Source organism: Meles meles, chromosome 19 (assembly GCF_922984935.1).
Source record: "Meles meles chromosome 19, mMelMel3.1 paternal haplotype, whole genome shotgun sequence".
NCBI classification, from domain to species: Eukaryota; Metazoa; Chordata; class Mammalia; order Carnivora; family Mustelidae; genus Meles; species Meles meles.
The window spans coordinates 570,623-593,349 of NC_060084.1; the positions used below are offsets into that span (position 1 = coordinate 570,623).

At 56.3% G+C, this 22,727-nt stretch overlaps 1 protein-coding gene across 13 annotated transcripts in view; it reads left to right on the forward strand.

The window, feature by feature from the left end:
• The window catches only part of ANKRD11 (ankyrin repeat domain containing 11), a 166,202-nt gene that overhangs the window by 108,804 nt on the left and 34,671 nt on the right, over window positions 1-22,727 (forward strand). Inside the window, exon 1 of one of the 13 annotated variants that reach the window (XM_045987618.1) lies at window positions 1,092-1,203. The exons of 11 other annotated variants lie outside the window; for them this stretch is intronic. The gene's annotated coding sequence lies outside the window, so the exon portion shown is untranslated. Of the gene's footprint in view, window positions 1-1,091; window positions 1,204-16,514; window positions 16,897-22,727 lie in introns of those variants that run through there. One more of the 13 variants, XM_045987614.1, reaches the window with a different exon arrangement.

Here is a 22,727-nt window from a genome sequence, read left to right on the forward strand (position 1 = left end):
ATAAAACTGACCCTTAGCCAAACAAATGAGGAAAAGAAGGCACAAATTTTTCATTCTGAAGCATGAGAGAGAATGTCGCTATGAATTAACAGGATAAAGGAATTTTGTTTATGTCAATATGACAATTTAGATGAAACGAATGAATTTTTTAAAAGACAGATTACTTAAGCCTACTCATGAAGAAACGGATCACCTGAGTGGCCCTGTGTCTGTTAAAGAAACTGAATATATATTTAATTACAGTTCTTGACGCAAAGGAACCTTCAGTCCCACACGGCCCCGTCCATTAAAGAATCAGTCACGCCAGGAATACAAGGGCTCCTCCGCGGGTGCACCCCCACCTGCCGCAGAACCAGAGGCAAGAGGAGGGAGGCGGCGTGGGGTCCCGCACCCCCACGGTGGAGCTGTGAACACCTTACTCGGTGGCCCTGGCGTTTACCGTTGTGCAGGCGGTGTCCTTCGTCACAAGCAAGTGCGCTGATCTCAGAATTCGGATTCGGTTTAGCGTTGCAAAGTCGACGTAGTGTTCTGTATTGACATGGTAAAAGAGAGTAACCATAAATCATCTCAAAAGCCCTCCCTCCCCCAACAGCACTTGACAAAATCTCATACCCGTTCGCGATAAAAATACTCCGCCCACAGGAGGGAGCTCGGCGCGGCGGGGGCAGCTGTGTCTCACCGCACGGTCCTCGCCGGCGGGAGACGGAGCACGCTCTTCCCAGTGGGCTTGCTCCTGGCCGCCTGTCTTGTTCTCTTTTTCAAAATAACCTTTATTGCTGAAGCAGTCTTCCACATTTTGGAAAATTAGGAATAACACCACCAGTGATAAAACCCAGCACGTCGTGTTTCCACGGCCTGTGGAAAGCTCTTCCTGGTGTTTTGACACGTGTGCACACACGTACACACCTGCGCACATTTGTGCGGCGCCGTGATAGGTCACCTGGGCCAGGCCGCGGGGTCCGCTCGCGCTAGCTGAGCTGTTGCTGGGAAGGCACGTGGTGCTATGGCCCAGCCCAGCGCCCGCGGCCGGGAGGGAGGCGGATCAGCCCGGGGACTGTGGGCAGCTGCTTCCCTCGTCCTGCCTGCCGAGAGGCTGCGAGGCGAGCCCCGCGCCCTCCGCCTTCGCAGCTCTGTGGGCCGGCCCGCGCTAGGTACCGCCGACTTCATACATGTCTCTGCTGGAATCCTGGTTCACGCTAGCATGTAAGACATTCTTAACTGATTGTATGAAACCCTGTCACTTTTCTTGTTCTGTGAATGTCCCTGTTTGTTGCAGTCAGCTGCCCTCACCTCGGACGGAGGTCCCGCACGGAGCGGGTTCTGTGGTCTGGTCTTCGCCCCGTCAGGGTCTGGCTGAGGTGTGGCCCTGGTCACCTCCCGCAGGCCGCTTTAACCCAGCACACTCTGCTTCCCCTGCGACGGATCAGAACGCCTCCCTTTCTGCCTCGCTGCGCGCTGTCCCGTCCGTCCTTGGGCTTGTCGGTGGGGGAGGTCACCGAATAGAAATCTGCCTGGACTTTGTTCTGCTTCTCTTACAGAGTTGCCTTTTCCGGTTTCCTTTGTTTGTGTTCCTTGTCACATCTTCCACCGATGTTTTTGGGTATATTCCGATTTTTTTTAAGACTTTTTTATCCATTCGAGATGGAGAGTGCACAGGTCGGGGGAGCGGCAGGCGGAGGCAGGGGGGAAGCAGGCTCCCCACTGACCAGGGAGCAGAGGCGGGACTCAGTCCCTGGACTCTGGGATGGTGACCTGAGCCAAAGGCAGACGCCCAGCTGACTGAGCCCCCCAGCACCCTGGGTATATTCTGATTCTTTATAACCTCTTTTTGGATGCCTCTGAAAGTAAGTGTGTTTACCCGTAAAAACCACTTTACCTGGATTTCCCGGGTCGCTGTGTAGTGCTGTGCGCTCCCCGACGTGAGGGTTCTCGGTTGCCGCTCTGACTTCCCTCGGCTGTTGTGCTTGGAAGTGCGGTTCTTACCGGTCGGATTTGCAGCTGTGCTCCGGAGGCCTGGGTGTGGGCCCTGCTCACGACCGTCTGTTGTGTCCTTGCAGGGAACGGGCGTTGTGTGCGGGTGGCTGGAGTGTGCTGTGTGTGCCGGTTGGCGGGGCCTGCCGGCCTGCGGTTGTGCGCCGTTCCTCCGCGTTCTGACCTGGGGTGGGAGCGTCTCCTAAAGTGCTGCGAGCTGATTTAGTCTGCTCCCCTCTCAGCGGCATCTCCCTTTTCCCTGCTGTCACTGTTCGCTCCTTACGGTGAGCCCGTGTTTCGAGTGTGTCAGTCTTGGGAACCACCGCTCCCGCGAAGGGAGCCACCTGCCGTGTTCAGTAAGTGACTGTCTGCTGAGTTGTGCTTGGACCTCAAGCCTGTATCCGGTGTTAAGACAGCAACCTCTGCCCTTCTGCTCAGTGTTTACCTGCTTCATCTTTCCTCTCCTCTTGGAATCGTTCCGGATTTTTTTATTAATTTAATTGTGACACGCAGAGCGCCCTCACAAGCAGGGGGAGGGGGAGTGGGTGAAGCAGACTCCACTGAGCAGGGAGCCCCCAGGGCACTCCATCCCCGGACCCTGAGATCATGACCCGGGCCGAAGACAGACGCTTCAGCGACAGAGTCCCGGGGTGGCCCGGAGTCTTCCCAGATGTTTATGCTGTCGATTCCCGCACTCACCCTCCGCTCCCCATTGCCGTCAGACAGACCGAGTCTCCCGGCTCATCTCCGCCGTCTCACCTGCCTACTCGGTGGGTGCCTGCATCGGGCTTCCCGCTCGTTTCGCCGGTGTCTCTTCTCTCCTTTCCTTTCCGTTCATTTTGTTCTAATGCACATTTGGCAGTTCTGCACTTTCTTTTCATGGTCACCTTGGAAGTCAGCGTGCTCTGTGGCACCAGCTTCTCCTCCTGTCGCCCGGTGGGCGCTCCCAGATGCTAGCTCTGTGTCGGCCCCAAGCCAGGCTTTAGGGGCGGCGTCACCGGGAAGGACGCCCAGGCCGGCCTCTGCCCGCTCCTCGCCCACTGGCTTTGATTATGCTGTGTGCGCGCTCCTGGCGTCTCTTCCTGTGACTTCCGCTCGTTCCTGCTGTCCCTTTTTAGTGGTGTGTCCGCGAGAAACTGCGGTGGAGCTGGTGAAGATGGTTTGCTGTTTCCTTGAAGATGACGACGGAAGTTTCCAGTGGTTCTTACTTCCCCCCTGTTGTTTACTGTCCTTTTCCTGTGTTACTGATGAGGGGCGGTGCTCCTCAGTCATCTTCCCTGTCCTTATTATTTTTTTTTTTTCCTGTCCTTATTTTTAATCCGGACACTTGGGAACTCTGTGTGTCCATGGGGCCGCACCTGCGAACGCTCCTGGCCTTGCTTATTCTTAGGCCCCGTGGACCCTCCGTAGGCCTGTTCTCCAGGAGGGTCAGACCCGTCGGTCCTGCACAAGGAGCTCGCGGACCCACAGCCCGGCCACGGCCGGTCGGGCCCTCCTGGTGAGGGTGTCTCCGGTGAGCTCAGCTCCTGCCTTGTTGGTAAAGTACAAGCGGAAACCGCTCGGGCTCGGAGGGGCTACGGGGCAAGGGAAAGTGCAGTGCAGATGGAATTTGAAATGGATTGTTGGATCCCAGACACTGACTGGAGGGTGGGACCCTGTCCTTAATTACCCGTTGCCCACGTGTCCCCGGCACCGTCCTGTGCTCCCACCCCAGGCCAGTGGCTCCTCCCAGCCCAGAGTCCGGGCTTGCTCGCGCCTCGGTCCAGTGAGCAGGGCCTTGTTTGGTGGTTGCAGCTGCGGCCTCGAGCCGCCCCTGTGGCACCCCTCTGCCCATTCTGGAGCGTGGAACACAGGCCCGTGTCGCCAGCGGAAGCACAGAGCACGCGGCACAGAGAACTCGCCGGGAAGGAGGCGGAGGAGTGGCGGGACGGCCGTGCTGGGCGCTCGGACTCCCTGAGAACACCGGCACTGCCTCGGCGAGGAGGGCGGTGACTCCCCGGGAACAAGGATCTCCTGTCAGGTGTTCTGCGGAGGTTCTACATGGTTCCAGAGCCCCGCGGCCGCCGGCCAGCTTCGCACTCCTGGCCGCGCCCTGTGCTCTCACCGAGAGTTCCAGAGCCGCCCGTGCTGCGGCGGCGGGCCAGGCTGCTGGGTGGCCTGCACCCCTCGGGGTCAGGGTCCCCCTTCACCCATCGCCCCCTCCACACACAGCGACGGTCCCCTAAAAAGACAGATCTGAGTCCTTTTTACTTGGAAAGAACTTGTCACAGGTGCCGTTGACGAGCCGGACCTGGAAAACAGCGTGTTGGAGCTCACCCGTGCGCGTAGCTTTCTGTGGGGAACGGGGGTTTCGCCTCAGCAAAATGTGCTTGGAGCTGCCGGCACGTGTGAGCCCCTGACTTCACCCTGGGCGTGCACCCCGAGTTCAGGATTCTAAAGCACGTAAGTGGCCCCTCTGGGGACGTGTGACAGAGGCCTGCTCTGCCGTCCCTGCTTTCCTTCACCCCTTTGCCCTTGGGGGTAAACCTCTGCAGAAGGACCGTTGTTTTCAGTTCTCAGTCAATAAAAGTTGATTATTCTGTAAAAACCTTTCCTCAGAACATTTTAATGTCTTGATTTTAACGCGCGGCTGCATGTCTCCGTGGAATGTTGAGCGTCTGTTTCGGTGGTGGCTGTGCTAAGAAGGGGATCCGTACAGCTCCTGGGGCTCTTTGCAGCCTGAAATACCGAGTTTGTTTTTTTCTCTGAAAAGTCAGTCTGTGCAGAGGGATTTGTTTTCTAGTTTTCTGTCCAGTGCTTTAAAAATGCCGTAGAAAGGGAAGAAGGAGAAAGCATAGTGTTCTTGAGCACGTCACCAGCTGGAGAGAGATGGGACGGGTGTCGATGACCTGAATGAACTGGACACGAAACTAAGCTGTTTTCTCTGTCCAGCCCCGGCCGGACACACACACTCAGTCTGTGTGTGTCGCTCCTGGTGTTCCACCCGCAGGCCTGGTCCCGGCACACCTGTTGACAGGATGGGTTTATCTTAGGTGGAATGGTTGAATTCCAAGGTCTTACAATCTCCAGGAAGTTCTGTGCTTGCTTTCCCCAAGATGAAATGGACTGTGTTTCCCAAACCGAGACGGAACTGGGCTCTGAACCCTAACCCAGGAGCCCCCCCCCCCCCCGGGCTGATTTCCCTCAGCTGGAGGCTGCTGCGCCTTTCTCCCGTTCTGCTGTGACGTCCTGGCTTGCCACAAGAACTTTGGGGGGTGGGTGGGCTGTGGGGAGGAGAGCCTGGAGGAGACCTGGGTTCAGCCAGGCCCAGAAATTCCTGCCGGGACTGGGGCTGCTCCGGGCCCCGAGTCTGGGCCACGGATCGCTGTCTCGTGGCTGCGCTTCGTGTCTGTGTGGTTTGCACGAGGATCCTCGATCAAAGGTCTTTGCTTTCGCTCTGTAGGTACGTGATTATCCAGTGTTCCACATACTCGGGGATCAAAAGCACCTTGGCGTGTGCAGGATTACGCAGTGTATCATTGGGATTTAAGGTTTGGGAAGGGTAGAGAGGGCAGGGGGTGGATGGTCCTTGCCTTAATTTGGAATTTCTGTGCCATTGTCCTCCATTTCCAGCTTTCAGAAATCAGGGGTGTTGGGAACACATATGTTTGGAGTTGTTGCTAAGGTGACGTGCCTCAGTTGCACCCACAGTCTTTCTGGAAGGTGGGGACCCGTGGTGGGGTCCGTGCGCACCAGAGCATTGTTGGTGTGCTTGGGGAGTTTGCCGGCCGCCCTGTCCAATTTATGGTGTCTGCCCCTTCTGCTTTGATTGCCCAGTTGATTACCTGGTGACCTACACACACAGCCCTGAGATGGATTCACTGTGGAGAGAAACAGGACAACCTTGTTTTCAGTCTTGCCTCTCATCTCTAATCTAATGGGTGCAGCTGACCTTCGGGTCTGTGGTCGGGCTCCCCTCTCGTTCCCCTTGAAACAGGACTGTGAGCTTGGCTTTAGACATTTCTCAGGGGAAGTCACAGGTTTAGAAAATTGTACAGTGTGGCATATCAACGGCATTGGTCTTATGACTTGGGTTAGGGTTTGTGATTTCTTTTGGGTTAAAGACGTCTGAAGTTATTTGTAGGATAAGTACGTCCCGCGGTGTATGTTGCTACAGTTTTAGTCGTTTGGAAGTTGGATTTGGAACGTAGAGTGTCCTTCCACTGCTTGGTTTGGCTGCTGGCACCTGCCCCGTTGCTGTGCGCTTTGAGGAAGAAAAACCCAACGGTCCGGGCCTTGCAGGGTCACGGACTCTCGAGGAGCTGGGCCGGTGCTCCGGGTCCTTCTCGAGGAGGAGCGCGTGTCCCACTTGCTCCCGTGCCTTCTGGGGTTTCGGAGTCTCTGGGCTCTGCAGTCGCGGTGCTGTGCCGCCCCAGGGAGAGCCTCGCCTTACCAGTTGCCTCGACAGTTCTCTTTAAGTGAAAGTTGATTATGGACGACCTTGTTCCTCAAGGGTCTCCTACGCGCAGAGTCCCCTTTCCTCTTTCCCAGCCCCGATTTCTTGATAATTTTACAAGCAAAAGAGGGTAGGTTTGTGAATGACTCTGTCGTTTCCTCACACTTTTAAAAAATTTTTAATTTTTATTTATTTTATTTTATTTTATTTTTTTATTTATTTATTAGAAAGAGAGAGCATGAGATGAGAGAGTTCAGTGAGAGAAGCAGACTCCCGAGCAGGGAGCCCGATGTGGGACCCAATCCCAGGACTCCAGGATCACGACCCTAGCCGAAGGCAGTCGCCCAACCAACTGAGCCACCCAGGCGCCCCCGTTTCCTCACACTTTTAAAAGCATTTTCCATCCGTTTCTTGCAGTTCCATTTCTGGCTGTAAACATTCAAGGGCATTCTTAAGTGTGCCGCGCAGTGTTGGCGGCGGGGTGAGCGCAGTGGGCGGGTGTCTCTGGGAGGAGGCGGCCGCTCTGGTGGGAGTCGAGGTGCGTGTCTCCCAGAGTGCACCGGATGGCCCAGGCGTAACCTGGCGGAGCCGGGGGCGGAGGGTCGGCGCTGCGTTTGCGGTGGAGATGCGGTGTCCCGTGTGCGTCGGTTCACATGGAGGTGAGCAGAGGGACGTCTGTGCGGACGACGAGCATCCGTGCCCGGCTGGCTTCAGAGTCCAGAGTCTGCGGGGAGGACGAGGAGTGAGGGCGCCAGGGATTACAGAAGGGGCTTCAGGTGTGTATGTGGTATTTTTGTATTAAAAAAATTCGAAGCCAACAGGGCAAAATGAGCAGATGGTGGACACATGAGTGTTGTGTTATTTCTCATGCTTTCCTGGATGCTTGAGACATTTCAGTGAAAATCGTGGCCCTTGTTACTTTACTGTAAAGTGATGAGGTTTGGAAATACTCTTAGGAAGAAACCCAAAAATATAATAACGTCTTTTTTTTTTTTTATGATATTATTTATTTATTTGACAGACAGATCACAAGTACGCAGAGAGGCAGGCAGAGAAAGGAGGAAGCAGGCTCCGCGCCAGAGAGCCCGATGTGGGACTCGATCCCATGACCGTGAGATCATGACCTGAGCTGAAGGCAGAGGCTTAACCTACTGAGCCCCCCAGGCGCCCCTATAATAACGTCTTTTGAACAGATTTAGGGAATCTGAGTTTCTGGGATCATTTGAGAAAGAACTGTTTTGCCTTCTCCACTCCACACGTGCAGGTCACGCCCGGTGCTGGGGACTCGATGTGGTCTGACCTGTGTCCCATTTAGCGGCCCACTCGGTGCGCTGCGTTGTTGTTTCAACTTTCCTCATGGGTTTTTTTCTTTAATTGGGGGTGTTAAGCCTTAAAGCCCTCTCGGACACATCGTGCTCTTTTGATTGCGTCCCAGACCTTTTTATCCTGTGGTTTTTATCTAATAGTCTAATAGCTAATAGCAGAACTTCCTCTTTTAGTCCTGTGGACTGTGGGGGTCTGGCAGGTGGTCCTGGAGCGTGTCTGCGTGGCCGTGGTCTTGCCTCCTCTCCTTTCCCGCTGTGTGGATTTCCTGCTTTTCATCTGTGGAAGGGATCCCCAGTGACAAAACTCAGAGGGCTTTGTCCAGATCACATGGGTGAAATGAGTAGTAAAATGATCCTCGAATAAGCTATTGCTAAGGCACATTGAAATTTAGTGTCTTTTCCTGTAGTCAGATTCTAGAACGAACAGGTGGGCAGGGTGGAAATGCAGAAAACACAAGCAGGGAACGCTTTCTGGAGAGCGCGTCCCTGCTACCTGGACGGCCAGTGTCAGTAGCCTCTGGGGTCCTGTCTCATGGAGAAGTTACCTTTTTCTTATTAGTACTCCTTTTTTTTTTTTTAAAGGATTTTTATTTCTTTATTTGACAGAGATCACAAGCAGGCAGGGAGGCTGGTAGAGAGAGAGGAGGAAGCAGGCTCCCCGCTGAGCAGGAGCCCGATGTGGGGCTCGATCCCAGGACCCTGAGACCATGACCTGAGCCGAAGGCAGAGGCTTCAACCCACGGAGCCACCCAGGCGCCTGAGAAGTCATCTTCTATATTATATTATATTACATTTTTACCAAAACTGTGAAGGTATTACTTTGTAGCCTGTCTTCCCCACCAGCCTCTCTGCCTTTCTTTCCCGGGGCCTTCGAGCGCCTGCGCGGGAACGGGTGTCTGTCCCGCACTCTGAGTGTCCTGCTCTTCAGTGTGTCCTGGGAGGCGCCTTTGCCCAGCCCAGGGCTAGCAGTCTGTCCTTCAGTGGCCGGTGTCACAGCTGTCCTCTAGGGACTTGTCCAGCCCCTCACAGATGTCCCTGCCCCTACTCCCGGGCTGGCCCACTCCGCCAGGGAAGACAGTCTAGACCAGGAGTGTGAGCGACATCGAGGGTGAGCCTGGCTGCACAAGCCCAGACCAGGTCCCCTTCTGGCTTGCCTTTTCCAGTGAGGGACAGCGAGTGCCCACCAGCCTGTGCCTTGCACAGAACAGACAGTTTTCAGTCTGTAACAGACAAGTCCTGCTTTCTGTGGCGAATGTTCAGGCGTGGAGCAGTTACATTCAGAGTGCGTGGACGTGTTTAAGTGAAGCGGCCGGTGACCCAGTCCTGAGGCCCCTCCACCAGGCGGAGATAATCCTGGTGGCCCAAGGGGTCCCACTGAGGGGGACAGGAAGCCCCATGCTGTCTCTGCCGCCTGCAGTGTGAGCTGCCGCTGGGGCCTGAGGACACGGCGGGCAGGGGAAGGTGGGGGGGGGGGGGTCTTGTGGCTCCAGGGAGCACAGGGGCGGTCCTGGGAGCGTCTGTGAGTTTCTCTATCTCACGTCGATGGTGTTCATTCTCTAGGGTTGCTTAGACAGCAGACACTCCCACCCTCATGCAGCTGTCGGGGGCCGGTGTCTGGAAGGAGGTCCTGGCAGGGCCGTGCCCCCGAAATCGGTCCCAGGCGGAGCCCTCCCCGCCCTCCCCAGCACCCCTGTCTTCTCGGGGCCCCCTTTCCTTTATTCCCTTCTCCCTCCTGTTCTAGGGACACTAGTTTCGGAGTTTAGGGTCTGCCCACGTCATCCAGTAAGGCACGTCTTGAGATCCTTAATTTAGTTCTACATACGTAGACCCTTTTTTCCCAAATAAGGCACATTATAGGTTCTGTGTGGATGTGTTTCTTGGGGCAGGTGCTACAATTCATCACCGTAGTGATGCTTTCTTGAGGTGAATGTCTATTTTTTTTCTCCTTTTACATCTGGGCATGAGTATGAGGCGCAGATTTGAGTGTACGGTGTGAGTGTGTGCGCGCACCTGGAAGGGCCAGGCCAGGCCTGCGCCCTGTGCGCACCCTGAGCCCCTTGGCAGCCAGTGCCCCTCCGTGCTGCCCAGTGTCGCCTGCTCTGGGCCTTCGTGTAAGCAGAGTGACCCTGAAAGGAGCACATGGGTGTCCGTCGTGTGTGTCTGGGTTCCTTCCCTCAGCACGTCTCTTCGGGGGTCATCCCCACGGCGTGTTCACCTACATCACGTCGTCGCCCAGTGACAGGACGGGCATGGTTGGTGTCCGCAGGGGGACTGTTCAGCATGTAGCTGGTTCGCTCCCATCTACAGAAAGTAGGACTTTTGGTTAAATGTGTTTTAAACATACTCTCTCAGTCGATGCCGTCTTGAAAAAAAACAAAACAAAAAACTTACTTTTTCTGGGCACTTCACTATCTCACCCATAAATTTTTTTTAAATACTTATTTTTCACGTAGGCTCTCTGCCCAACGTGGAGCCTGAACTGGCGACCCTGAGATCAAGAGTCTGGTGCTGTAGCCACTGAGCCAGCCTAGGGCCCCCCACCCTGAAGCTTTTTACTTGGTTTTGCGGAGGTCGGCAGTCCCAGGCTGGGGAGGAGCTGGGTCCCGGGCAGGCAGTCCGGGAGCCAGCGGGGTTTCTGTTGGGTCAGCCTGGGCTGGGTGTGCCGGCGGCCTCCAGGGAAGGCGGGGAGAGCCCGGGAGCCTCCGTGCCATGTTCCCGAGGGAGTGTGGGATGAAGCGGGCCTTGGCCACCCCAGCAGCCACGCTGACACATGGGAGGCAGCAGGGATGCGGCGGCGTCTGCGGCCCTGCAGCCTGCCCGTGTCTGTGCGCCCCAGTGTGGGGCCGTGCTCCTGCCCAGCCCCGTCCCAGGGAGCTGGTGCCGGGCACGTCTGGAGGCGTCACGGCGTCCGCAGCTGCAGCGCTGCGAACCTGAACTCCTGTTTCGCGAAGGCAGACGGGGTCGCGCCCTCCTCTCACCATGAGAACTGGGTGGGAAGTGCGGCAGGTGTGCCGACTGCGTTCCTCGGTGGAACCGGGCGCTTCTGGGGGTGGGAGACTGCCCCGGGGGCGTCCTCCTGGGCCGCACAGAGCTGAAACCCTGGGGCTGGCGGGCATTGCAGGGCCTCCCAGTTTTGACATCCCGAGGCTGATGAGACAGACCTGTGGGCTTGGCGGGGACAGGAGGTGGCTTCACGGTTCCGGGTGTCTTTCTGGGAGACGTAGTTGCCACTAATGAGGCTTGTGCCGCATGCATCCCCTCGGCAGACCTTGTAGCTGAAGGAGGAGGATGGTTCTCTCGCCCCGGCCGGCCGCCATCTGACGTAGGAAAGCAGAGATGGTTTAGGGGGTGATGTAGCCTTTTTCTGTTTGTTTTTGCAAAAGGCCTTCTGCTTTAGAAAAGTGGGGTGCGCTGTGAGTACAGTGTTTCTAACACAGACGGGTCCTCTTCAGCCGGGTGCGCTGGTTTGGCGGTAAGTCTGCACTGGTCTGGTCCCTCGGGGCAGACCGCTGTCCTGGTTTGGGGTGTCCTGGGGAACATTGCCTGTGGCACTGAAAGAGGGTCACACCACGTGGACGGGGTGGGTGGCTTCTGTGGTGTTCGGCATGGACAGACGGACATGCAGGGCTCCGGGGAACAGGTGTGCAGTGGGGGTGTGGTCCACACAGTGTGTCCTGTGGTGGAGTGAGGGGGACACCGCTGTGCCCAGAGGCCACTCTGATGGCTGCATGTCGTGTGTCTTCTGTGTGACAGCGAGCTTGGGCCGGCAGGACTGTCGTCTCCCCCGCTCTGCCAGCGCGGCTCTGGTGTGTTGCTCTCCTGAGGGGCTCCAGAGAGTGAAGGCCCACTGGGGTGGCGCAGAGTGGAGGGCTCCCGGGGCACAGGTGCTCAGATGGGAAGAGACACACACGACCAGGCAGCCGTAGGCACCAGCAAGGTGGGGTGCGCCCTGCAGGCCGGGGTTAACCATCTTTTCGTTGTTCGCGTAATTTTGGCACGGGGGGGTGGGCCCCCCGTGTGCTTCTGGTGAGGCCATGCGTGCGGCGCCCTTTCTGCAGACCCTCGGCGGCGTCCCGTGGCTGCGTAACCCACTGCCTGTTCGCCTCTGCCGCAGGGCTGGGGTAGGAACGCGGACAGCACGTGGGACGGCGCGGGGCTGGGAGACAGGACACTCGGACTCCCGGGGTTCCGGAAGGCCCCCTCACTCAGAGCTGCCCGTGTGTGCACACCCAGCCGAGGCCGAACCCGGGAGGAGGCACACACATCACCTCTGTTGCTGGACGTGTCCGCTCGCGCTCTGCGTGTGGTGGGGCGGGACGCTGTGTGGGCACGTCTGCTCCGCGCCGTCCCGGGACGCTGCCGTACGTGCTGTCTTCGTCCCGGAGGCTCTGCTGTCTGCCCTTACTGCTGGTGGGAAGGGCCCCTTTCTCTCTGGAGTGGCGCACGCCTGTGAAACTCGCTGTCCTCTCTCTGTTGGCTTGTCGCCCACGGAGTCAGATCGTCCTGGCAGAGCCGGGGAAGTGCCAGAACCACCGGGCGGCCGGGGTGCGGGGACCTGTCGGCCATGCGCCCCGGGAGGACCTGCTGCAGCAGTGGCTTCGCCCCCTTTTGCTCTGCAGCACGTCTTGGCACCAGGCTGCCTCGTGTCTGCAGCGCGTTCTGGGAGAGAACCGTGGCTTACTGCCTTTCCGGAAAGGACAAGGGAGTGTGGGCAGCGTTATAGCATTTTCCACGCAGGCCTGGTCGTCCGGTCTGGGGGGGGGTGTCGTTGAGTCTGCTGTGACGTCAGCCTTCCTTTCTCAGTGCAGGAATTCTCGTGAAAGACCAGCCTTCAGCTCGGGTTGTGATCCCAGGGTCTGAGCCCTGCATCGCGGGCGGGCTCCCTACTCAGCCGGAGGCCTGCTTCTCCCCCGCTGCCCCTGTTTGTGTTCCTCTCTCGTTGTCTGTCACATAAATAAATAAAATCTTTAAAAAGATTGGGGCAGATGGAAGCCTGCCCCACAGCTTTGTCCCAACACCACCTCTACGTGTGTGCGCTCTTCACCCAGCCTCTGCAGTGAGGCCTGGGGAGACTCAGGAACGCCCTTCACTGGCATGAGAAAACACACGTGTGAGAAGGGGGACACAGGCCCGCATGGAGGGCCGGGGGGCTCCCAGGCAGGGCTGCACCCCATGGCGGTGCCACCTGCTGTTCTCCCTCGGGGTGACGTGGCCGGTGGGGTGCCGGGGGCCAGGACGCTGGGTGCCGGGTGCAGGGCCTCACTGGCGAGCCAGGCCCACCTGAACTGAGGGGGCAGAGACCTCTCGGGCCAGCAGGGATGTGGGAGGCGGCACCCACTTTCTGTGTTCCCTTCCTTACTTGCGCCTGTGACCCCAAGTGAAGGCAGTTGTCCCACCAGCTTGCAGGCTCCAGGGGCTTTATCCACACCTTGGCGCCACCCTGGCCCATCCATTCCCTAGTGGGGAGCGTCTGGGCTCTTGGCAAGGTTCGCACAAGTTGTGGGTGTGATGCGGCTTTGGAGGCCTGTGCACACTCATCGTTGGGGTTGTGCCCCCCACTCTATCCTCCCAGGCCAGGTCCCGGCCGCCCCACCCTGGTCACGTCTCTGAGGGCCCCACAGCCTGCTGAGCACCTGGCCAGGGGGGCCGTGGCGTCAGCCTGCAGCACCTGCGGTTCCCGGCCCGCCGCCGAGCAGGGGGGGGCTTGACACTTCGGGGCAGTGATACAGAGAGCAGACATGTGACCAGGGCAGCGGGTAGGACCCAGGGGTGCAGAGCCCAGCTTCCCCAGCCTCCGCGGTTCTGCCCTGGGAACACACTTGGTGCCTGACGACGGGTGGGTGAGGGGCGCGTGAAGCCCCGGCCCACCGCAGATGCTGCTCTGACCTCCCAACGGGAGAAGGTTTGCTTCCTTACTTTGTAGATGGAGAAGCTTCGACATATCTGACCACAAACCCAGGGTTCTTAACCTGCTTGGCCAGTGTGTCTGAAACGTCCTGACAGCTTCCTTTCGAGAGAGAAACAGTCTATGTCTCTGCCGTGCCCCCACGCTCTCTGCACACACCCAGAACCATGTTTCCCGAACCACTTCCTTCGTGAGATGGTGGGCGTTACGTCACTCTGAACCACGTGTGCTCCAGAAACGCCCTGCTGGGTGATCTCTGTCGCACCTGATGCGACCCCGGAGCAGTTCAGTGCTCCTGTCCTGTGGCCGTTCTCTGATTAGACCGTTGCTGTTCGGACTGTGGTTTACTAACAAGGAAACCCTCTGTCTGACGGTTCTCGCAGGTATCTTCTCCCCTGGGACCTGGGTCTTCTACAGGCAAAGGCTTTAATCTTGTGGCTGTTCTTTATCACTTTCTGTGTATCGCGGGTGCTGCTGGGGTCCTGTCCAAAACTCAGTCCCTGGGGTGCCTCTCTGGCTCAGTTGGTGGAACGTATGACTCCTGATCTCGACGTTGTAGGTTCGAGCCCCACGGTGGATGTAGAGATTACTTACCGATAAGTTCTTGAGGAAGTAAAAATAAAAACTTTTGCCTCGCCCTAAAGATTTTCTCCTGTTACTTATCTGCCCTAAAAATTTTTATAGGTTTTTATAGTTTTTCTGTTTTAGGTTTATACCTGAGTTTTTCATTTTTATTTCGGGCTTTTGTAGACAGTATGGTGTTTCCACGTAGTCATTGCCAGTTCGTAGAAATACAGTTGGCCTTGAATGACGGGAGCGTGAGGTACACCAGCCCCCACACATTGGAAGATCTGGGTATAACTCTGAGTCCTTCAGAACTCTGCTGTTGACCAGAAGCCGTACCAATAACATAAACATTTGATTAACACAGAGGTTGAATGTCACACATATTTTGTGTATGCGCATATGTGTATGTGGTTTGTTTTGTTTTGTTTTGTTTTTTTAAGTTTTGAGGGAGGGAGGGAGAGGAAGAGAGAGCACAAGCCAGGGGAGGGTCAGAGGGAGAAGCAGGCTTCCCGTTGAGCAGGGAGCCCCACACAGAGCCAGATCCCAGGACCTGAGCTGAAGGCAGGTGCTTGATTGACCTAGCCACCCAGGCGCCCCTCACATATTACATATTCTTCCCGTAAGGTAAGATGGAGAGAAGAAAATGTTACTAAGAAAATCATAAGGAAGAGAAAATACATTTGCAGGACTCTGCTGTGCTTATCCGAGAACTCTGCATGTGAATGGACCCGCGCACTTCAGACCCGTGTTGTTGGAGCGTCCGCTGCGTGGTGGGCTTCTGTGTGTTGATCTGGAATTCTGCAGCCTTCCTGAACTCCTTATTTTTAGGAGTTGTTAGAGATTCCTTGCTGTTTTCTAGATAGACAGCCATGTTATCACCAAAGAGAGTGTTTTATTTCTTCCTTTTCCAGTTTGTATGCTTTTTATTTTTCTTGCCTTACTGCGCAAGCCAGTGCTTACCATGTGCTGTCCAGAGCGGCGGAGGGAGGGGACATCCTTGCCTCGTTCCCGATCCTGGGGAGAAAGTGTTCAGTCTTCCTCAATTAGGAACGATGTTTGCCGTGGGCCCCTGTGGATGTGCCTGACCTCGTGCCGCTACTCCCTGTGCTCTGTCGTGCTTCCCGTTTTCATCGGGAGTACCGAATTCTGTGAAGTACTTCTTCCGAATCAGTTGTTTGGATTTGTGATTCCCTCCTTTAGCCTGGTAACGTGTGCTGATTTTCAAGGTCGAACCAGCCTTGCGTGTTCTGTATTCATTTCCACGAACACACCTGCGTCTACAGCCGGCGTTATTGGGGAGCCTGGCTCAGGGCAGTAGACCCCCTGCTCCCCCACTTTATCCTGCTCTGTGGTGTAGACATGCCACATGCTCCAAGCAGGCCCCTGGCATGTAGGTTTGTGTCTCTGGGCGATGCTGCATTTCAGGACAGCTCCAGCCATGGGGTGGCCGGCTTGTAGGGCGGTACATGCGTGACTGCGAGGTGAGCCCAGTCCCGTCCTCCAGGGCCACCCTCTCGTGCCTTCCCAGCAGGAATGCGGGAGACTGTCTGGCCCTCTTTCTGATCTGTTTGCTGCTGTTTGTTCCCCCACTGGTCACCTCTGTGCAGATGAGCCCACACGACGCTCTGGACTCTCCCCTCCTCCAGTCTGCCGTTACTGTCTGCCGCGTGGCTGTGTAGTCCACATGGCTGTCCTCTCGTCCCGTCAGTCTGTGTCTTCACTCCTTCTACAGAAGACGGGGCTCTTCCTGCTGTGTTTTCGTCCCTCTTCACCTCTTAGCTTAGCGCCGTGTGTTCGCCTTGAATTCAAGTCTCGAGATTTCGCTTTCCATTCTGTTCTGTCATTAGTATCTCGTGCGGTACTTTGTGCATGGGTTAGGGAAGCTTTGAGATGCTGCCCTAGAATGTCCGTGTAACTACACTGTCCCTTCCTGGGGACCTGGGTCACGTGAAGGGAGGCCGGTCTGGAATGCCGTCAGGTGCCCAACCGGTAACGCCTGCCCCAGGGCATCGTTCCTGCTACGGTTGAAACATACCGGCCTCCTGAACTTTACCCACCGAGCAATGTAGCATGGTGCGCACTGTCCACAAAGTAAAAATGCACAACACACTTCTTTTTAGACAAAGACAGTTACGTATTTATGTGAGAGAGAGCGAGCAAGCGACCGTGTGCACCTGCGTGCCAGCCAGCGTGAGTTGGGGGGTGGGGGCAGCGACAGCGGGAGAGGGAGAGGCAGGCTCCCCCCGAGCAGGCAGCCTGACACAGGGCTCCGTTGCAGGACCCCGGGGTCATGACCTGAGCCCAAAGCAGACGCCCCACTGACGGAGCCCCCCGGCGGCCCAGTACAATTCTTACCAAGTAAAGCACAAACGTCTGCACTTCGCTCTGCCCCTGCGGCCCCAGACTCCCGGCAACCACATGCTCGCTTCTGAACGGTCTCGGTGCCCAGGAACGCACCCCCTGCCCCGCCGTCTGCCACTGGGGATGAAGAGTCGTTTTTCTCGACGTCGTTCAGGTCCCGTCTGTGTCGTCACTGCCATGCGCTGCTCCGTGCCAGGGTGGCCTCGGACACACGCGGCCGCGCGGCCCACACTCCGGTGGGAATGGACTCATTCCTCTGCTCTCCGTCTTCGTCGGTGCCTGATACCGTACTTTGATTTTTGTTGACAGTGTTTGGATTGCTGAAGCAGTTGGTAAGTTACTTACTTACTGGCCTTTTACATCTTCTCTTTCGTGAGGTGCCTTAAGTCTTGTGTGCATTCTTTGTTTTGGATATTTTGTCTTAATGATTTGTAGGAGCTCTTTATATATTCTGGTTAAAAGCTTTTGTCTGTTATATGCATAGAAAATACCCTCTTTTCCTGGCGGGAAGGTGACCTTTAATAGAGAAAACTTGGGATACCTGGGTGGCTCAGTCGGTTAGGTGTCAAGATCCCAGGTGCTGGGATGGAACCCTGCGTTGGGCTCCCTGCTCAGAAGGGAGTCTGCTTGTCCCTCTCCCTGTGCTCCTCCTTGTGCTCTCTCTCTATCTCTGCCTAGCTCTCTCTTTCTCTCAGGTAAATAAAATCTTAAAAAAAAAAAAAATCTTAAAAAAAATAGATAAGGAGCTCCTGGGGGGCTCCGTGGGTTAAGCCTCTGCCTTAGGCTCAGGTCATGACCTCAGGGTCCTGGGATCGAGCCCTGCATGGGGCTCTCTGCTCAGCAGGGAGCCTGCTTCCCTCTCTCTCTCTGCCTGCCTCTGCCTACTTGTGATCTGTCTGTCAGATAAATAAATAAAGTCTTTAAAAAATAGACAAACTTATTACTTTCAAAGTGTCAGAATTTTCAGACGTTACTCTTTATTGTTAATGTTTCTGGTTGATAGATCTTTCTTTACGCGGACGGAGGTGTGACGGTGTTTTCTGTACTATTGTCTAGTGCCTTCCTGGTTGGGCCTCTTGCGCCTGAGATCTGTTATCTGTCCAGAATTGACTTCTGTGTAAGTTGGAAGTTGTCACATTGTCCATACAGATGTCCAGTTGTCCCTTCACCACCGTGGGACTGAGCTGTCAGCCCTGCCCTGCCCTGCGGCAGCTTGGAGCTCCTGGTCCGTGTGAGCCGTGGGCGGGAGCTCGTTCCGGTCGGGCTCTGCTGGTCGGACACTGTTTCTTCAGCTTGTGGACCTTGACTTTATTTAATTTTGTTTATTAATATGTGTTTATGTAATCTGAGGTTCTTTCCTTTTAAGCTTATTTGCATACGTTCTTTCTTTTTTTAGACATCTTCTCCTTAGGACAGTTTGGCCTTCTGCTCAGACGCTGTTCTCTGGCTTCTCATCAGTCCCTCCTGGTTTGGGTGTCCTTCCTCTGCAGCGTGCCCTCTCCCTGCAGGGCTCTCTGTGCCCTTGTGCTTCCGTGGGGCTCCCGAGCTGGCTGGGCCGACTCTTACAACGCTGAAGGGTCGGGAAGGGTCACACAGTTTCTGTTCTGTGGGTGCGGCTCTCCCGTTCGCATACTCATACGTTGTCTTTGAAGGTGGAACTGAGAAAATAGATGTTTAAGTCACTTAAGATGATGAAGTAGTGCAGGGCGCTTGGCTCAGTTGGCGCAAACGTGACTCTTGATCTTGGGGCTGTGAGTTCGAGCCCCACGGTGAGTGTGGAGAGTACGTAAAAAACGTGTGAAGAACAGTAGAGTAGCACATATACATATGAATTTTTGCTGGAAAGTAACTGTTTTACAGAAGAAATCAAATGCAGTGGGACGCGCGGCCCTGTTTTCTCGGTTTGCAGGCTGGGTACCGCTCCGTGCCCGCACTCCATCTGGCTTTCTGCTGCGGGCTTTTTGGTGTGTTTGTTTTTTGTTTTTTTTAAGTCCCGAAGTAGTCCAGCCTCTCGCAGGCATGTGGTGTGAAAAGAGACACGATTGGGTACCTTCTCAGGGGATCCGGAAAGCCACTACGGCATTTCACGGCGGGTCACTGGCTGCGTCCTGTCCGTTAGTGGGTCTCCCTGCGGGCGTCCTGTATTGGTCATTTGGAAAATGTTGAGTCATGCAGATCTTCTTAATATTAACATATTTATATTAAAAATTTCTAATTTTTGAGGGGCATGGGAGCCTCCTTTGGATAAGCGTCAGACTCTTGACCTCAGCTCAGGGGGTTGTGTAAGCCCCGTGGTGGAGCCCACTTGACGAGCCTGCCTTTTAAAGGTGCACCTGTCCCGCTACCGTGCCTTCAGGTGCTGGGGTGCTGTGGAGCTCACGGACATGGATGCCAGTTTTCCTGAGCTCGGCTTGCACTTGGCAGCTCGAATTTTATTACTGACCACAGCTACTGTTGGCCTTCCAGTCGTTGATTTTTGAGAAGAGAACTGGATACTCAGTCCTTAGTAATAATAACGGTTTGTCTGCGAGTCTTTCAGGTGAAACCTGTGTTCTGTGAAAATGTAGCCGGGGCAGCCGGCCAGGCCCAGAGGCTCTCCTGGGAGTTATCACTGCCCGCCACACACCCTTGAGTCTTGTCAGAGTGCAGAAGGACGGGCCTCAAGGTTTGCAATTAAGATTCCGAATTGTTGCTTCTGGCTCCAGGACAGCTGGCGGGTGCCGCAGGGTCATGTCTCTGTGTGAGGGTCTTGCCGTCGCGTGGTGTCTCCCTCACCAGTGCCGTGGGAAGGGCAGGTTGTCATGACAGCAGGGTCCCTCGCAGGCCCCGGGAAGGTCCCACTGCACCGTGGTGGGGGCCAGGACGGCATCTGGGCGTGGCCGCCGCCTGCTGAGGGTTGATTTGTGGACGCGGAGACTTGTCCATGCAACTTGACGCGTCACAGATGCTAGTCTTGAATTGCTTTGGCCCCGAAGCTGTGAAATAGGAGACCCAGGGCGCCTGGCGGGCTCGGTCCACAGAGCAGCCAACTCTGAGTTGATCCTGTGAGTTCAAGCCCCACATTGGGTGTAGAAAATACTTAAAAACAGAATTTAAAAAAAACGATAAAATAAAATCAGAAACTCATTCTTTCTCAGTTGTTACCGAAGCGGGGAGAGGGCTGGTTTTGGCTTTGGGCTGTATTTTGTGTCTCCTGGAACCTCCCGCCCTCTGCGGAAGGGTGGACAGGTAGTAACCCAGCTTTTCTGCGGGCTTGAGGCGGTCTTCATTGTGCCCTTGCCCCGGCTGGCATTGTGGCTGAACTTGGTGTTTGAGTCTCTGGACCTGTGTCCCAGTGCTGTCTGGCCCTCTGAGAACGCAGGGCGCTGCTTCCCGAGTCCCGCCCGCTCCTTTGCCAAGGACTGTGGATCCGTCCTGAGCACTACCCCACACTCCTGTCCCCGGCAGGTGCGCCTCTGGAGGTGTGATGAGGGTAGGTCTCATGGGTGCTGGCAGTTGAGTCCTCCTGTGGGAAGAGTTGTGTCCCGGGCTGTTTGCTTCTGTTACCCCTTTGGTAGTGCCTTTGCCTCTGCAGGACGTGAGCTTTCCGTATTGGTTCTCCAGTTCTTAGCCTTTTTTCCCATTTTTATTTTCTTTTTATTTTTAAAGATTTTATATATTCATTTGACAGAGATCACAAGTAGGCAGAGAGGCAGGCAGAGAGACAGGGGGGCAAGCATGCTCCCCGCTGAGCACAGAGCCTGATGCGGGGCTCGATCCCAGGACCCTGAGATCATGACCTGAGCTGAAGGCAGCAGCTTAACCCACTGAGTCACCCAGGCGCCCCTTTTCTCCCGTTTTGAGCGTTTTGACTCTTTTGTTCTCTCTCCATGAATTTTCTACACTGCTAAAACCAGGATTGCTTCTAAGTCATTGTTTCTCAGGCGTGTCTCTGAGTGGGATAAGGAGCATTTTTTTTTTTAAGATTTTATTTATTTATTTGACAGAGACCCAGCGAGAGAGGGCACGCAAGCAGGGGGATGGGGAGAGGGAGAAGCAGGCTCCCTGCCGAGCAGAGAGCCCGATGCGGGGCATGATCCCAGGCCCCTAGGATCATGACCTGAACTGAAGGCAGATGCTTAGCGACTGAGCCCCCCAGGAGCCCCAGGAGGGGTTCTTGATGTGTTCGGAGCTCTCAGGACTCCCTCCCATGTGTGAGTTTGGTCACTGGGTCATCTTCTCAGGCTTCCTCTCTCCTTCCTGGGCTTGCTGCTGAGTTGGACGCGGTGTCCCGGGGGCTGGAGGGCCTTCTTTGATTGCTGGTGTGTGTTGCCTGTGTGGAGCAGCCTGGGCTGGTGACCCTGAGTTCGGGGCCACTGCACCTTCACCGAAAGAACAGCGCTCCTGGCCTGACTGGGCTGAGCCCTCCTGGTCCTCTGGACGTGGGCCCCCAGGGCTTCTGTTGACTTGCCCGGGCCGTGGCTTTGTCCACGCGGACTCCAGCTCTGACCCGCATGCAGCCACTATGCCTTCTGGTCTCAGCTTCTTGCTGTTAGCTTAGCCCTTGAGAAGGAGGGATAAGGCTGAGTCCCGGGATCTTTGCTCAGCTCTCGGTGTTACGACAGTATCCGTTCCCCTCTTGCATCAGGTTCAGTCCTGGAGGGAGCCTCTGTCTCCTAACCGTGGCGAGCATGATTGTGTTGCGGTATGATTCTGTGTTTGGCAGAGAAAAGATGGTGTGGGTGTGGTGTTTGGGGTCAGCTTAGGTAAAGCCGTGCGGGCTTGCAGACGTGTGGCCGGGGCTGGCTCCAGGGGCTCGGCTCAGCATGAATGCTGCTCGAGGCGCCTTTGGAGGAACACACCTGGTCATCGTCCTCGTTTGGAGAGGGAGCTCTTGTCGTGGCTGTTCCGCCCGCCCCTCCGAACACACTGTGTCGGTGCCCACAGCACAGGGTCCCAGGGCGAGCAGGAGAGCGACCCTGCCGTCAGACAGCACGTGGTACTCCCGTGGGCTGTGGGCCCCTGTGATACGGACAGGTGCAGAGCTGCCTAACTTTCCCCAGCGTGCGTGGCCCTGGGCGGGGAGCTGGCTGCAGACAGCGGCTGCTTCCTGTCCAGACCAGGAGGCTGGGCTCCGACACGTGGCTGCCAGATCAGTGACAGACTCCCAGAGCCAGCCGTCGAGGCGTTGCACTTTGGTGTCGGCACGGGCTGGGGGCTCTTGTCAGGGGACTCGTCCAGCTCCACATGCTCTTGAGCACTTTCCTGAATGGTCTCTGTGCCTCCCGGCAGCTTGCGAAGCTGGAGCTCCTGCCTTTCAGTTTGGAGGTGCGGGAAAGGGCCTGCATCCAGGAGCCCGTCCTCTGCAGGGACTGGTCAGCGGTTGGAGCGGCCTTGGACCAGCCACGCTCCCTTCATCCGAATTCACCCGGCCCTGCAGACGTCCCCCACGTCCTGCTGCTTTGGTGCCGAGGACAGGGTCTATGTATGTCCCGGAGTGTACTTGTTTTGGACGTGGACCAGAGCGTCCCTGTGTTTAGGGAGGGCGTTTTGTGACACCGGGAGTGAGGGGACTCAGATCACGGTGACAGTGTGCCTGAGCAGGGATGGCCAGCTTGCCTCTGGGGCCTGAGGCTTGGTTATTTGGTCAGACAGCCCCAGAGCCCAGTTTGAGGTGGCCTTGGAACTTGTTAGAAGAGAGGACCCCGGCCATGGAGATGGTCTCCACTGTGATGCCTCTGTTGGGGGAGGGGGGTCCCAGCCTCTTCGTCGGTTAACAGTGAATGCCCAGCAGTGAGCAGGGAGCCTGTGGTACCCTGGCAGCCTCTGCCCTCCTAGAGGACCCCTGAAAGAAGGGGTGAGCCTGGCCCCTGACCCGTAGTTCTGCCCAGCCTTGCGCCAGTCGTCGGTGGTGAGAGCTTCCGGGACTTTCCTCTGTGCCAGCGTCCTTCCCGTTGCCGGCATGACCGCTTCTCTAAGCCGAGAGAGAGAGGCTGGCTGGGTCGGGGGGTGGGGGGTTGCTGTGCAGCTCTAGAGACTGGACAGCCTGTGAGGGGCTCGGGAGACCGGGTGGATGGAGGAGGAAGGTGTATTTGAGGCCTCAGCTTGTTTGTCGCGGAGGACCTCCATCCCCTCGGCCCCCAGCTTGCCAGGCAGGTCTTGCGAGACACAGGATGGTTGACCC